Consider the following 16,676-nt stretch of genomic DNA (forward strand, 5'->3'; position numbering starts at 1 on the left):
TAGATGGCAGCCCACCAGGCTCCCCTGTCCCTGGGTTTGTCCAGGCAAGAACACAACTTCATTTAACCTTAAATGCATTCTTAAAGGTGCTACCTCCAAATAGAGTCACACTGGGGTTTAAGGTTTCAATATAGGAATTTTTGTGGGGCAGGGTTAGGGGGCATGAACAATTTAGTCCCTGCCACTATCTAGTATCTGTCTCTTTTCTCCCTGTAGTTCTTAAAACTACTTTGTAATTGATTGCTATTCTCCTATTTTCCTTAAGTGTATTGACCTTATCTAACTCTTTTTATATTTTTAACTCATAGTATATTTCTTGGTATGCTGTGGTGTTCAATTGAAAAAAAAAGCTGGTTGGTTCCTTGACTTGAATTGATAATACATAAAAAGCTAACCACAGAATTCTTTCACTTTTGTCTACTAGCGTGAGAACTGATATTGGCCTTGCTGACATACCTAACCACCCTTCTCTGTTATCAGGCTCCTTCAATATCTCATTCAATAAACTTGATGGATTATAATATTTCCCCTGGGAAATCACACTCTGTCTTCCATTAGAATCTGAAAGTATTTTAAAACATAACATATAATTTTGCCTCTTTCTGGCATAATTCTTCACATTTTGTAGAGGTAGAAAGAAGTAAAATTATTAAAAAATATATAAAATAAATTTATTCAGTAAAATTGTATGTTTCAAAGATCTCTCTCACACACATACACACACATTTTAACCTACCTAGAATTTTTCAGACAGGAATTTCAAATTAGAAGCGTCAGATTCAAATAAGCAAAATTCTGAAGCACTGAATGAGTAGGCAATCACATTCTGGTAATCTTTTAAGCATCTGATACTTGTGAAGTGTAGTACTATGCTAATCACTTTTCACATTGTGAATTGCTCTTTTCGTTAGACAGTAAATTTAGAGACTTTTTTTTCCCTAACCCCCCAAATAGTTTAAATTTCTTTCAAGGAAGCAATGAAATCATACTTAAAGACTTATACTGATATTTGGTTTGTCAACATTGAGTTAAGCCACTAGATTATCTAACCCTTTAGATTTCTGTTTGTTAGAAGGGTATGTGCAACCCACTTTTAAACATATGCAACCGGAATACTTTGGAGGTTAATTACATTAAAAAAATCTGCAAATTGCTTGGGGTTGGAGGCTATATAAATATAGCTGTCGTTCTTTTCCTAGGACCTGACCACATTCCTTTTAAAAGCAAAAGATTTTCATCTTGTTTTCCAGAAGCATGACCTGTGTTAGCAGTCATGGTGCTTTATAGCATTGATGCAGCTGCCTACTGAACTGTTCAGAGCACCTTTCGATCTGGAAACTTTGATTACATTTTATGATCACTCTCCTAAGGTCAAAGAATTTGATTTGCATCCATCAGGCAAGTAGAAAGAAAAAAAAAAAAACTTTCTGAAGCATTATCACCAGCTTATCTTAGGTGAATTCTTCCAATAACATGCTTCATACACATTCAGATTTTCATTACTTTGAATGTAGATGTTTTGTGTTAATATTTTTAGAACTAACAGACGTAAAATCATGAACTTTGTAGAACCTAGAATTAATACAGAATTTCAATGTTACACGGCTTTAGGTCTTGGAGAGCCATTGACATTTTGAAATGTTTCAGAAAGCCGAAGTACTTGTTTGATAAAACCATGTAGCCACACATCAGACAAGCATTATGTAAAGGGCATAGAGCTTGGTGGAGACAATATAATTTAGGCTGCAGATGCTGTGCTAACTTCCTCCTAAGATTTGGAGAATCATTTCTGGAGCCATACCAGAAGCTGTCTACTAAGCCACATGTGAGAAAACTTAAAACAAATTAAGTCTTGGAACCACTTAAATCTAATGCTCTTCACTAACTTTATTAGACCCGAATGGAGAAATATTTGCTATTCGAAGCCTACCACAGATATAATAAAAACTGGAAAGCTATGAAAGTCAAAAGGTATCAAGCCCTGCTTGCAACTTGACAAAGAAACAAACAGGAGAGGGTCAGCAGCTATTTCATGCCCTAGGAGACAGAGAAAAGATGGAATTTAATGTATGAAGGATGGCTGTTCACAAAGTTTCATTTGACTTGATGCAACTCGATGTCAAATTGTGGCAAGAGTAAAGAATGTCAGAAAAGCTGAATTTTATCGAATGGTTTATGTAGTCTCTTTACAAGGTCACCTTAAGTTTCTCTACAGAATTACCAAGATTTCCTATTTTGTCAGAATACCATTACCACCTCTTGCAACATCTATAACATTTTTTTTTCAGAAACAATTTTCTTGGGAGTATTTATGCCACAGACCTCCATATTTAATAAAGATGTCTCAGTAAACTTCAAGGCATTTCCCAACCCTTCATTTTGGTTGGCTTATTCTACAGTTAATTGGCAATCAATCTCTGTCAAGGTAAGCAATTTGATCTACCTTAATGGAGTAGCAAGTTCAGTTGGGAAGTGATAAAAACTCATTTCATTTTAATATGACCTACACTGCAGGTATTGTATGGGTTAGCACAGACATTCTGTTTGTTTTTATGATACAGAGAAAGAAACGCCCAGACTTATCATAAATGTTCTGATACTATATTTACATATAAAATGTAAATAGCATGGTATATAATTACATATTAATTAAAAATCATTGGTCAAGCATTTATTGATGCCTAGAACCATGCTATAATGTGGTGAGTGTCTGGGATTTTAACAGATGAAAAGGCTATGCTTACTTGTCAATCAATTCAGAAGTCTCCATAGGAAAATAAAGGGGACAATGCTCTGGGATTGGTAATGGCCAAGACAACTTGAGAGTCTGAACAGACAGCAAAACTAGCTGCTGTGGCATAGTTATGACCCCTGAAACGTAACCAAACATACCCACTTCCTCCATACTGTGACTTAATTGATTTTGTTACAGGAATCAGTTTCTTCACGTTGCATGAGAGGAAACTGTGTAGGTGACAGTCAAGAGAATATAAATATAGCCCAAGTGCAGCCTGAAAGGATAAGAAAAGAATGATAATCAAAAGACTTCTGTGACTTCTCCACTCTTCTGGCAGTTAAGGTTCCGAGCTTCCACTGCAGGGTCACCAGTTCAACGCCTGGTCTGGGAGCTAAGATCACACGTGCCACATGACACAGAAAAAAAGAGAGAGAAAGAAAAGAAATATTTGCCTCGACATAGAGTTGTTCCAAAATAAAAGAAGTGAGAGGCAAAAGTCATGAAGAAATTGGTTAGTGTGAAATACGCAGCTCCGCTGCTGCTGCTGCTAAGTCGCTTCAGTCGTGTCTGACTCTGTGCGACCCCATAGATGGCAGCTCTGAGTGGGTATTAAATATCGAATTCTAGAGAAAATCCTATTATAACACATTGTGAGTTGAATTACTAGGGATGAAATATCTACATAGTCAATAAACAAAGTAACTTATGGATATCATGTATGCACGTCACTTAAAGACTCCTGTTTGGTATATGTGTATGTATGTACTTCATAGCCAGGAAGAATGACTAGGTATCTAGTGATTTATGCAGTGCCAAAAATTATAGTTGCATTTTTGTTTTCTTCTTATGCTCTTGGTAATTATTGTGATGCATTTAATGTATTTAATATTGAGTCCATGATCAGGAATACAATCTATACCTTATTTATTTATTTAGAAAATTTAATGCTAGTTGAATTATTAAATGTAAATGACTCTCAGAAAGGCAGAGTCATTTGGTTATATTGGGTGTGTGTGTGTGTGTGTGTGTGTGTGTGTATGAGAGGGAGAGAGATGGAAAGAGTTTGTGTGCTGTGCTTGTGTTTGTATTCATATCATTTGAGGTTAATAGCAGGTAACAATCCCAAGTGTTTGCATTTGTGTAATTTTAGAATATTTAGAAACAGATCAAGCAATCAAATTAAATTATCTCTGTCAGAACAACTAACATACAAGACTGTAGACTTTGCATTTTGGATTAGTTTTATTGAAACAATAGTTAGGGTCCTGAGACTTTGTACATGTTCAGCTTCATAAATTGGCTTAGCAAATCAATGGCATAAATTATTAATTTTACAATTTTTCCAGTCAACCAGTGATTCTTCATCTGTGTTTTGCTACATGCAAATCCTCAATAAATTGTTTAATTCCAGTGTAAGAGGATTCTTGTATATGCATAAAATGCAGGAGACTAGCTCTTTAAACTGAGTTAAATAACTTTATTTTGTTTTATTGAAATACTTTTGTAAACAACAAAACATGTTTTCCTTCTTCAAACTCACTCCAGAAAAACAATTTAGCTTTTTGACTTTTTAAATTCTGTACCTTAAAATTATTTTATATTAAATAACATATGAAAGTATATAGCATATCATATATAATAAATTAGAAGGTATTCCTATTATTTGATTTTCCTATTTTAATTATTATTTCTAGCTTCATCAATAACTATCCCTCCAATTTTGTATACTCACAAGAATAAACTCAGTCCTGATTTATTTTTTCCTGTATGGCTCTTTTCTTAGCAAGTCTTACCAGTATTGTGTGGAACACTTTTTCCATTTTCCTTTTGTTTTCATTATCAAAATCACTGGTTAAACTCTAACTGCAGCAGGTGTATGCATTTCCCCTATCCTTTCAGAATATTTAACACAGAGTCCTTTATAACTTTCATCCTTGTATTAAGGTTCTCTAGAGAAACAGAACCAACAGGAGATTTGTTGAGAGGAATTGGCTCATACAATTATGAAAGCTGAGATTTCTCACAAACTGGCTGTCAATAAGGTGGAGATTTAGGAAGACCAGTAATGTTAATTCAGTTCAAGGGTGGAGATGTGAGAACCGGAAGCCTGGCATGCTGCAGTCCACAAAGTCTCAAAGAATTGGACACAACTTAGCTACTGAACAAGAACAGAAAGTGGAGAGTCAGGAGGACTGGCGGTGCTAATTCAGTTCAAGTGTGAACACCTAAGAACCAGGGGAGCTGATGATTTAAGCCCCAATTTGAGGGTCAGAGAAGATAGAATAATATGTCTCAGCTTTCCTCCTTCTGCCTTTTGTTCAATCCAGGTCCTCACTGATAGAATGATGCCTACCCACACCCTGCGGTGTGCAATCTGCTTTATTGAATCCATCAATTAGAATTACCCTTAAAGACAATGTACAGAAACAGTGTTTAATCTGAGCATCTATCACCCACTCAACAACATAAAATTAACCATCAAAAACATATCTGCTTTTTAACATTTTACCCAAGTTTCCCCTTAAGTATGAATTTCAAATTTCCTCTTATGACTCTTGTTGAATAGCTTATTCATAATCCATAAATTGTAAGTGACGATTTTTCCATGAAGCACTCCCTGCCTTGAATGAAATTCAGTTCAGTTTAGTCAGTTCAGTCACTCAGTCATATCCGACTCTTTGCGACTCCCATGAATTACAGCATGCCAGGCCTCCCTGTCCATCACCAACTCCTGGAGTTCACTCAATCTCACGTGCATCGAGTCGGTGATGCCATCCAGCCATCTCATCCTCTGTTGTTCCCTTCTCCTCCTGCCCCCAATCCCTCCCAGCATCAGAGTCTTTTCCAATGAGTCAACTCTTCGCATGAGGTGGCCAAAGTACTGGAGTTTCAGCTTTAACATCATTCCTTCCAAAGAACACCTAGGGCCGATCTCCATTAGAATGGACTGGTTGGATCTCCTTGCTGTCCAAGGGACTCTCAAGAGTCTTCTCCAACACCACAGTTCAAAACCATCAATTCTTGGGCGCTCAGCTTTCTTCACAGTCCAACTCTCACATCCATACATGACCACTGGAAAAACCATAGCCTTGACTAGACAGACCTTTGTTGACAAAGTAATGTCTCTGCTTCTCAATATGCTATCTAGGTTGGTCATAACTTTCCTTCCAAGAAGTAAACATCTTTTAATTTCATGGCTGCAGTCACAATCTGCAGTGATTTTTTAGCCCCCCCCCCCAAAAAAAAGGCCTGACACTGTTTCCACTGTTTCCCCATCTATTTCCCATGAAGTGATAGGACCAGATGCCATGATCTCAGTTTTCTGAATGTTGAGCTTTAAGCCAACTTTTTCACTCTCCTCTTTCACTTTCATCAAAAGGCTTTTCAGTTCCTTTTCACTTTCTGCCATAAGGGTGGTGTCATCTGCATATCTGAGGTTATTGATATTTCTTTTGGCAATCTTGATTCCAGTTTGTGCTTCTTCCAGCCCAGCATTTCTCATGATGTACTCTACATAGAAGTTAAATAAGCAGGGTGACAGTATACAGCCTTGACATATTCCTTTTCCTATTTGGAACCAGTCTGTAGCTCCATGTCCAGTTTTAACTGTTGCTTCCTGACCTGCATATAGGTTTCTCAAGAGGCAGGTCAGGGGGACTGGTAATCCCATCTCTTTCAGAATTTTCCACAGTTTATTGTGATCCACAAAGTTAAAGGCTTTGGCATAGTCAGTAAAGCAGAAATAGGTGTTTTTCTGGAACTCTTTTGCTTTTCTCGATGATCCAGCGGATGTTGGAAATTTGATCTCTGGTTCCTCTGCCTTTTCTAAAACCAGCTTGAACATCTGGACGTTCACAGCTCATGTATTTCTGAAGCCTGGCTTGGAGAATTTTGAGCATTACTTTCCTAGCATGTGAGATGAGTGCAATTGTGCGGTAATTTGAGCGTTCTTTGGCATTGCCTTTCTTTTGGATTGGAATGAAAACTGACCTTTTCCAGTCCCGTGGCCACTGCTGAGTTTTCCAAAGTTGCTGGCATATTGAGCGTAGCACTTTCACAGCATCATCTTTCAGGGTTTGAAATAGTTCAACTGGAATTCCATCATCTCCACTAGCTTTGTTCATAGTGATGCTTTCTAAAGCCCACTTGACTTCACATTCCAGGATGTCTGGCTCTAGATGAGTGATCACACCATTGTGATTATCTTGGTCATGAAGATCTTTTTTTGTACATTTCTTCTGTGTATTCTTGCCACCTCTTCTTAATATCTTCTGCTTCTGTTAGGTCCATACCATTTCTGTCCATTATCGAGCTCACCTTTACATGAAATGTTCCCTTGGTAATCCTAATTTTCTTGAAGAGATCTCTAGTCTTTCCCATTCTGTTGTTTTCCTCTATTTCTTTGCATTGATCGCTGAGGAAGGCTTTCTTATCTCTCTTTGCTATTCTTTGAAACTCTGCATTCAGATGCTTATATCTTTCCTTGTCTCCTTTGCTTTTCGCTTCTCTTCTTTTCACAGCTATTTGTAAGGCCTTCCCAGAAAGCCATTTTGCTTTTTTGCATTTCTTTTTCATGGGGATGGTCTTGATCCCTGTCTCCTGTATAGTGTCACGAACCTCATTCCATAGCTCATCAAGCACTCTATCTATCAGATCTAGCCCCTTATATCTATTTCTCACTTCTACTGTATAATCATAAGGGATTTGATTTAGGTCATACATGAATGGTCTAGTGGTCTTCCCTACTTTCTTCAATTTAAGTCTGAATTTGGTAATAAGGAGCTCATGATCTGAGCCACAGTCAGCTCCGGGTCTTGTTTTTGCTGACTGTATAGAGCTTCTCCATCTTTGGCTGCAAAGAATATAATCAATCTGTTTTCGGTGTTGACCATCTGGTAATGTCCATGTGTAGAGTCTTCTCTTGTGTTGTTGGAAGAAGGTGTTTGCTATGACCAGTGTGTTCACTTGACAAAACTCTATTAGTCTTTGTCCCGCTTCATTCCGTATTCCAAGGCCAAATTTGCCTGTTACTTCAGGTGTTTCTTGACTTCCTACTTTTGCATTCCAGTCCCCTATAACGAAAAGGACATCTTTTTTGAGTGTTAGTTCTCAAAGGTCTTGTAGGTCTTCATAGAACTGTTCAACTTCAGCTTCTTCAGCATTACTGGTTGGGGCATAGACTTGGATTACTGTGATATTGAATGGTTTGCCTTGGAAATGAACAGAGATCATTCTGTCATTTCCAAGATTGCATCCATGTACTGCATTTCGGACTCTTTTGTTGACCATGATGGCTACTCCATTTCTTCTCTGAGATTCCTGCCCACTGTAGTAGATATAATGGTCATCTGAGTGAAATTCACCCATTCCTGTCCATTTTAGTTCACTGATTCCTAGAATGTTGATGTTCACTCTTGCCATCTCTTGTTTGACCACTTCCAATTTGCCTTGATTCATGGACCTAACATTCCAGGTTCCTATGCAATATTGCTATTTACAGCATCGGACCTTGCTTCTATCACCAGTCACATCCACAACTGGGTATTGTTTTTGCTTTGGTTCCATCTCTTCATTCTTTCTAGAGTTATTTCTCCACTGATCTCCAGAAGCATATTGGGCACCTACTGACCTGGGGAGTTCCTCTTTCAGTATCCTATCATTTTGCCTTTTCATACTGTTCATGGGCTTCTTAAGGCAAGAATACTGAAGTGGTTTGCCATTCCCTTCTCCAGTGGACCACATTCTGTCAGACCTCTCCATCATGACCCACCCATCTTGGTTGGCCCCACAGGGCATGGCTTAGTTTCATTGAGTTAGACGAGGCTGTGGTCCTAGTGTGATTAGATTGACTAGTTTTCTGTGAGTATGGTTTCAGTGTGTCTGCCCTCTGATGCCCTCTTGCAACACCTACTGTCTTACTTGGGTTTCTCTTACCTTGGACGTGGGGTATCTCTTCATGGCTGTTCCAGCAAAGCACAGCTGCTGCTCCTTAACTTGGATGAGGGGTATCTCCTCACTGCCACCCCTCCTGATCTTGAATGTGGAGTAGCTCCTCTAGGTCCTCCTGTGCCCGTGCAGCCACCACTCCTTGGACGTGGAGCAGCTCCTCTCTGCCACCGCCCCTGGCCTCGGGCATGGGGTAGCTCCTCCCGGCTGCCACCCCTGACCTCCTACTTGGGGTAACTCCTCTTGGCCGCCGTCCCTTGGGCACGGGGTCCCAATTAGGTGTTACCAATTCTGTCTGTGTAAATATATATATGTATGTGCGTGTGTGGGTGTGTACTGTTCACAGATGACATGATACTATGCATAGAAAATTCTAAAAAGAAACACAAAAATATATATATTAGAGTTTGTCAATGAATTTGGGGTAAAGTTGCAGGATACAAAATTACTGTACAGAAATCTGCTGTGCTTCTATAAACTACCAGAAAGAGATATTAGGAAAGCATTCTCATTCACAGTCTCACTAAAATAATAAAATATGTGGAGATAACTCTGATTAAGGATGTAAAAGACCTATGTTCAAAAAATTATAAGATACTGATGAAAGAAATTGAAGATGGCAGAAGCAGATGAAAAGATATACGGTGTTCATAAATTGAAATGATTAATATCGTTAAATAGACCAGATTTACAGACTCAGCACTATCTCTAGCAAATTAACAGTGGCATTTTTTTTCCCACAGAACTGGAACAATGATTCTCAAATTTGTATGAAAACAAAAGAACTCAAAAGGCCAAAATGATTTTGGGAAAGAAGAAAAAGATTGATGGTATAATGCTCCCTGATTTCAAACTCTACTACAAAGCTAGAGTAATCAAAACAATACACTTCTGAAACCAACACAGACACATAGATTAATAGAATTAAATAGGGAGTGTAGAAATAAACCTAAACTTATACAGGTAATTAATCTCTGACAAAAGAGGCAAAAATATACATTCGGATCCATCTAGTACTCTTGCCTAGAAGATCCCATGGACGGAGGAGCCTGGTGCAGGTTACTGTCCATGGGGTCGCAAAGAGTCGGACACGACTGAGCGATTTCACTTCACTTCAGTGGAAACTATGTTTTTTCCAGTAGACATGCATGGATGTGAGAGTTGGACTATAAAGAAAGCTGAGCACCAAAGAATTGATGCTTTTGAACTGTGGTGCTGGAAAAGACTCTTGAGAGTCCTTTGGACTGCAAGGAGATCTAACCAGTCCATGGCAAAGGAAATCAGTCCTGAATATCCACTAGGGCTGAGGCTGAAGCTGAAACTTCAATCCTTTGGCGACCTGATGTGAAGAACTGACTCAATGGAAAAGACCATGATGCTGGGAAAGATTGAATGCAGGAGGAGAAGGGGATGACAGAGGATGAGATGGTTGGATGGCATCACTGACTTGATGGACATGAATTTGAGTAAGCTCTGCGAGTTGGTGAAGGACAGGGAAGCCTGGCGTGCTGCAGTCCATGGGGTCACAAAGAATCAGACATGACTAAGTGACTGAACTGACTGACTGAACCTCTTCAATAAATAGCATTCAGAAAACTAGATAGCTACTTGCAAAAGAATCTGATTGAACTTTTTTCTCATACCATATATACAAATAAACCCAAAATGGATTACTTAAATGTAAGTTTTGAAATCACGAAACTTCTGGAAGAAAGTGTACACTTTTATGCCCTTTGACACTGATCTTTGCAATATTTTTTTTATATGTCTCCTCATGAAAGGGAAACAAACAAAAATAAACAAATGGACTATAGCAACTTTAAAAAGATTTGCACATTGAGAGAAACTATCAACAAAACAAACTATACTTACTGAATGGGAGAAGATATTTGCAAATGAAATATCTGATAAGGGGCTAATATCCAAAAAACACGAAAACTCATACAGTTCAACATCAAAGAAACAAACAGTTTGATTACAGAATGGAAAGAATACTTGAATAGACATTTATCCAATGAAGACATTTAGACGGCCAGTAGACACAGGAAAAGATGTTCAATGTTGCTAATCATCAGCGAAAGCAAATTCCAACCACAAAGAGACGTCACCTCACGCCTGTCAAAGTGGCTATTATAAAAAAGACCACAAATAACAAATGTTGGTGACAATGTGGTGAAAAAAGATGTGCTGTTGATTATAATGTAAATTGATACAATCACAATGGAAAGCAATATCTAGCTTCCTCAAAATACTGAAAATAGATCAAATGAGCAACTCCAGTCCTGGGTATATATCTAAAGAAAACATAAACACTAATTCAAAAAGATATATGCATCTCAATGTTTAGTGCAGTATTAAATAAAATAACTAAGTTACACACTACATATTTTTCATCCACTCACATGCTGATGGATGCTTAGATTGCTTCCATATCTTAACTATTATAAATAATGCTGCATAAATATATATATACATGTTTTATATCTCCAAAAGTACTGCAGATGGTGACTGCAGCCATGAAATTAAAAAGACGCTTACTCTTCGGAGGGAAAGTTATGACCAACCTAGATAGCATATTGAAAAGCAGAGACATTATTTGCCAACAAAGGTCCGTCTAGTCAAGGCTATGGTTTATCCAGTGGTCATGTATGGATGCGAGAGTTGGACTGTGAAGAAAGCTGAGCGCCGAAGAATTGATGGTTTTGAACTGTGGTGTTGGAGAAGACTCATGAGAGTCCCTTGGACTGCAAGGAAATCCAACCAGTCTATTCTAAAGGAGATCAACCCTGGGATTTCTTTGGAAGGAATGATGCTAAAGCTGAAACTCCAGTACTTTGGCCACCTCATGCGAAGAGTTGACTCATTGGAAAAGACTCTGATGCTGGGAGGGATTGGGGGCAGGAGGAGAAGGGATGAGATGGATGAGATGGCTGGATGGCATCACGGACTCGATGGACGTGAGTTTGAGTGAACTCCGGGAGATGGTGATGGACAGGGAGGCCTGGCATGCTGCAATTCATGGGGTCACAAAGAGTCGGACATGACTGAGCGACTGAACTGAACTGATGTGTGTGTGTGTGTGTATATATATATATATATATATATATATATATATATATATATATATACAGTCTTCCCTGTTGCCTCAGTCAGTAAAGCATCTGAAGTAAAGTGAAAGTTGCTCATTTGTGACCCCATGGACTATACAGTCCATGGAAATCTCTCGGCCAGAATACTGGAGTGGGTAGCTATTCCATTCTCCAAGGAATCTTCCCAACCCAGGGATTGAACCTAGGTCTCCTGCATTGCAGGTGAACTCTTTACTGTCTGAGCCACCAGGAAAGCCCAAAGACTCTTCCTGCAATGCAGGAGACCAGTATTTTTGCCTGGAATATTGCATAGACAGAGTAGCTTGGAGGGCTAAAGTCCATGGGATCACAATAGTCAGATACAGCTTAGTGACTAAACCACCACAAGTACATATATATACACACACAATGGAATATTACTCAGTCACAGAAAAGAAATTTTAACTATGTGTGACAACAGAAATGGACTTAGAGCATATTTTGTTAAGTGAGCTAAGTCACAGAAAGGCAGATAATGTATGATTTCACTTGTATGTGGACTCTAAAAACAAAACAAATGAATATAACTAATCAGAAATAAAGCCACAGATACAGAGAAAGACAGAGGGGAAAGGAATGAAGGGAGGCAATGTATATTTGAAGGAGATTAAAAGGTATAACATTTCAGATACAAAAGGAATGAGTCATAGATATGAAATGTACAATATGGGGAATATAGTCAAGGATTATATAATGTCTTAGCATGACCAAAAAAAAAAAAAATAATAATAATTTCCTTACTGCTTTGTAGTTTTTATTCTCATGAGGGAAGCTATTTAGACAATAATTATTGACAATAAGTAATGTATAAATTAAAAAAAATAAGGCTCTGATAAATACTATAAGAGAAATACTTAAGATACTGTGTAAATATAAATCTCCTACAGACTGTGTGTCTAGGTAGGGAAGCCCCCTGAGACATTGAACTTGGAGCTGATATTTGCAAAGTTCAAGAGTCAGTCACTCAGAGGTCCTTAAAACATGATTCTAGGAAGGGAACGTGGCAAAGGCAAAGACCCTGAGGTGGGGACAATTTTGAGACTTAGAAGACCTGCATGTTATGGGATTATAGCAAAAATGGGTAAGAAAGCATCACAAAGAATCAGAAATAGGAAGAGTTCAGTAGTGTAGGCTCTTCTAGGCCCTGGGACAAAGTTTGGATTTTATTCTAGTGCAACAATAAATGGAGTAATAGGTTGATGTGCATTTCCCAAAGATCATGCTGTTTGTTTCTGTATAGGAACAGGTATACCATGTAGACTTCTACTTCATTCCTCTAAGCAATAACAAAAGCTAGCACCATGCAAATTGTGTCACCTCACATTTTCTATATAAAAGGACAGAAGAAACAAGAGAAAGGAGGGAGGTCAGAAGAGAAGCTTTTTCTAAAATAGAGTTAAGTATACACACTTTTAAATCATTTTATAATCTTTTGTAAAGGATAAACATCAATTTTACAGAAGGAAATAGCATCAGTATTGCTAATATTCATCACTATATTTTAATCACTTATTGTGCTAAGTCTCTTCAGTTGTGTCCGACTCTTTGCAATCCTATGGACTGTAACCTGCCAGACTTCTCTGTCCATGGGATTCTCCAGGCAAGAATACTGGAGTGGGCTGCCATGCCTTTCTCCAGGAGATCTTCCTGACCCAGGGATTGAATTTGCATCTCTTATGCCTCCTACATGGGCAGGCAGATTCTTTACCACTAGCGCCACCTGGGAAGCCAACGGGTTTTATCCTGAAGCAAGAATAAAGCAGCCTTTGGGTAAGGAAGTACTCACTGCACTTCCTAGAACAGCATCTGGTTGGCATATGCTATCATCTCACCATAAAAATCTAGTACTGCAGTGTTCATAACAGCCTTAGATGTTGTGATAATATTAGTAGTTTCTTTTCTAAGACCAAGGTTCTGTATTCCAGGGCCTACTCTCATCCTCCTTGAGTCATCGTGGTTGCCAAGAAGTTGAGAGGTAGAAATGTGGTCTCAGTGGTAGATGAGCCAAAGACTGCACAGCCCACCTGTTCAGTGGTCCATGTAACCCTCAGAGCAGCTGAGTAACTTACCTGCACTCTACCTAAGGACTCACTTTCTCAGTTTAAAAATTATTTTGCAAGACATATTTAATATATCTATGATTTCTTAACTATTTTTTGTGTGCCAGGTAATCTGCTAATTATTTCTATAATATTATCTTAATTTTCAAAATAATCCTATGATATGGGTATTACTAACACAATTTAAAACATTAAAAGAAGAAAGAAATCAAATTTTCACCCAAAGTGATAGTTTGCAAATATTACAACAATTAAAATCCAGATCATGTTGGTAAGCAGAGATCTCTTGACTCCAAAGATCATCCTCTACAGTAATATATTATCCTTTTATGATAGCTAAAACACTTTATTTCAAACAATTGCAATAGATGATTTTGTGTATATATATATATGTGTGTGTGTGTGTGTGTGTGCATCATATTTATTTATAACATATATATTTATATAGAAATATGGTTTTGTCCTCATTTAATCACTAAGTCATATTCCATTCTTTCATAATCCCATGAACTGTAACCCACTGGGCTTCTCTACCAAAGGGGATTTTCCAGGTAAGTATACTGGAGTGGGTTGCCATTTCCCTGACCTCCAAAAGATCTTCCTGACTCAAAGACCAAATCAGGTGGATTCTTTACTACTGAGCCACTAGGGAAGCCCAATATAGAAATATATGTGCATATAAATGAATACATTTAAATTTTTGGTGTGATTTTAAATATCGAAGCTACTTGCCACTTAAACAATCTCAATTTTATTTCTTTCAGATAGACCCTTAGGATAGTTGTTAAAAATTTTAGTTTAGGTAAGCTTAATATGTTAAGGTAGTTTCAGATAAAATTAAGTGTAAGTAATATTTATAATAATTACTCATACTTTGCCATAGATCATTTTTCATCTTAAATATCCCATAGGTGTGCCATACCCCACTCTAAGAATGCTGACCTAGGGAAGAAATGTGTGGATTCTTGATATCATTTATCCCATAAAATTTAGTCTTCATTCACTTAATTGACTTACTAATACAAAATTATAAAGTTATATGACTTTGAATGCCTAATTCAACTCACAATGAAATCCCTATGTTGCCAAGATGTAGGAAAAAATGACTAAATCCTGTGTCACACACTTGGTGTGATTACCAGACGTACATCAACTGTGTGAAATGAAAGAGGTTCCTTCAAGCACTGGATTCTCAATTGTGACCTCTGCTCTCTACAAATTCTTCATGGGAGGACGATGTCACTTGATGACCCTCCCTTTTTCTTTGTCTCCAATCTTACACAGATCAGCATTCTTTCCCCATGTATATTTACTTTCATCTACACATGTGAAAAGTAGAAAGTTAAAGTGAATAAAAAAATAAACCTTTTCAGCCACACTACCTTCCATGAGCCAGATATCGTTCTTGCAAATTCCTTTCAATGGACAATGTTGATGTATAATATCAGGTAGTAAACAGAGCTTTCTTTAAGTATCTCTGTGGGTGATATTTCTTTAAAAAAATCATTCACATCTCACACTTCTAAGAGATGAGGCAAACTTTCTCCTAGGACAAGTGAGCAAGTTAATGAGGATGAAAACGGTAGCTGAAGAGGAAGATGGACAATCTGACACCTGTCGCTTTCATCTTGCTGTAATCTCAAGTTTGTACTCGCCCATGGGGAAATTACAAGGGAATAGCAATAAACCACTACCTGCTGACAAAGCAGAATGCTTTGTGAAGGCATTCCAACTTATTGACAAATACATGGCAAAGTGTTTAATTCATCAGAGTAAATCGTAGTTCATTTCTCATTCGAGGGTCAGTCTGACTACTTGTCTAGATCTGAAGATGCATATCAAGATCAAACTGTATAAAAGAAACAGATAGAGTTAATAGTTGATATTTACATAGTTCATATTAATATATACATATGATTTACATATTATTTATATAGAACTTTTATTTTATTTTTTCATAATTAAAATCTAGCCTAAATCTTATACAATTTCACCTGCAGGAAGAAAGGAGAACCATGAGAATTTAAAAGCAACATTGATGTTTGTATATATAAAGGATTTCCTTTGTCTGTTTCCTATTTTTCTTAGGTTAAGGCTAGCTCCTAAGCTTATTCCTATCCTAAGAAAAGTGTTTTAAGTAAGTTTTATTCTGTCCCTCTTCCTCTTGTGTTACCACAACATTATAATTCCAAGGTATTTAATTGATGTAGAATGTAAGGAAAGATAGGAACGTGTTATGATTTCAATTAAAGTGTAATACCTCTTTATCTTACTTTCGTATATTTTTATTTAGGAATATAATATCAGGATCCAAGAGAATTCAACTATAACATTTCCCAAGAAGTAAGGCAACTTCTGGTGTTTTTGGAGCCTTTTCCTCTTTCTACCCAGGTTCACTTTGGATTCTATGAGGCCAACAAGAGTATCTAATTTCTTTCAATTGCTTCTCAAGTTTCACATAGTTACAGAAAAATATTTGCTTTCTATGTACTTAAATGTACCAATTGATAAATATTTCAGTTCAGGCAACTCTTATAAAGATTAACCTGTTTTCTAGGAAATAGAAAATATCCTGGAAGTACTAAGATGAATAAGAAGTCTCCTTATGAAGAAATGCTTAAAATCCAGTAAGGAAGTTGGACACAAAAATATGAATTGAAAACATGGGGTTTTGAGGGGTACAAAATCTATTTATAATCTAAAAGATGTTAGAAAATTATGTAGTGAAACAGTGATGTTTGATCTGTGTTTTTGATGATGAGTAACTGTCCATTTCTGCTTTGTTGGGTCCATACCATTTCTGTC

General features: G+C 37.4%; 1 long non-coding RNA gene across 1 annotated transcript in view; it reads left to right on the forward strand.

Moving 5' to 3' along the window:
* Positions 1–16,470, forward strand: part of LOC133258149 (uncharacterized) — a 42,115-nt gene extending 25,645 nt beyond the window's left edge. The window contains exons 4-6 of the long non-coding RNA XR_009739830.1: positions 9,427–9,513; positions 13,737–13,978; positions 16,165–16,470. This is a non-coding gene — a long non-coding RNA (uncharacterized LOC133258149). The remainder of the gene's footprint in view (positions 1–9,426; positions 9,514–13,736; positions 13,979–16,164) is intronic.
* Positions 16,471–16,676: the final 206 nt, after the last annotated feature.

Source organism: Bos javanicus, chromosome 12, assembly GCF_032452875.1.
Source record: "Bos javanicus breed banteng chromosome 12, ARS-OSU_banteng_1.0, whole genome shotgun sequence".
NCBI lineage: Eukaryota > Metazoa > Chordata > Mammalia > Artiodactyla > Bovidae > Bos > Bos javanicus.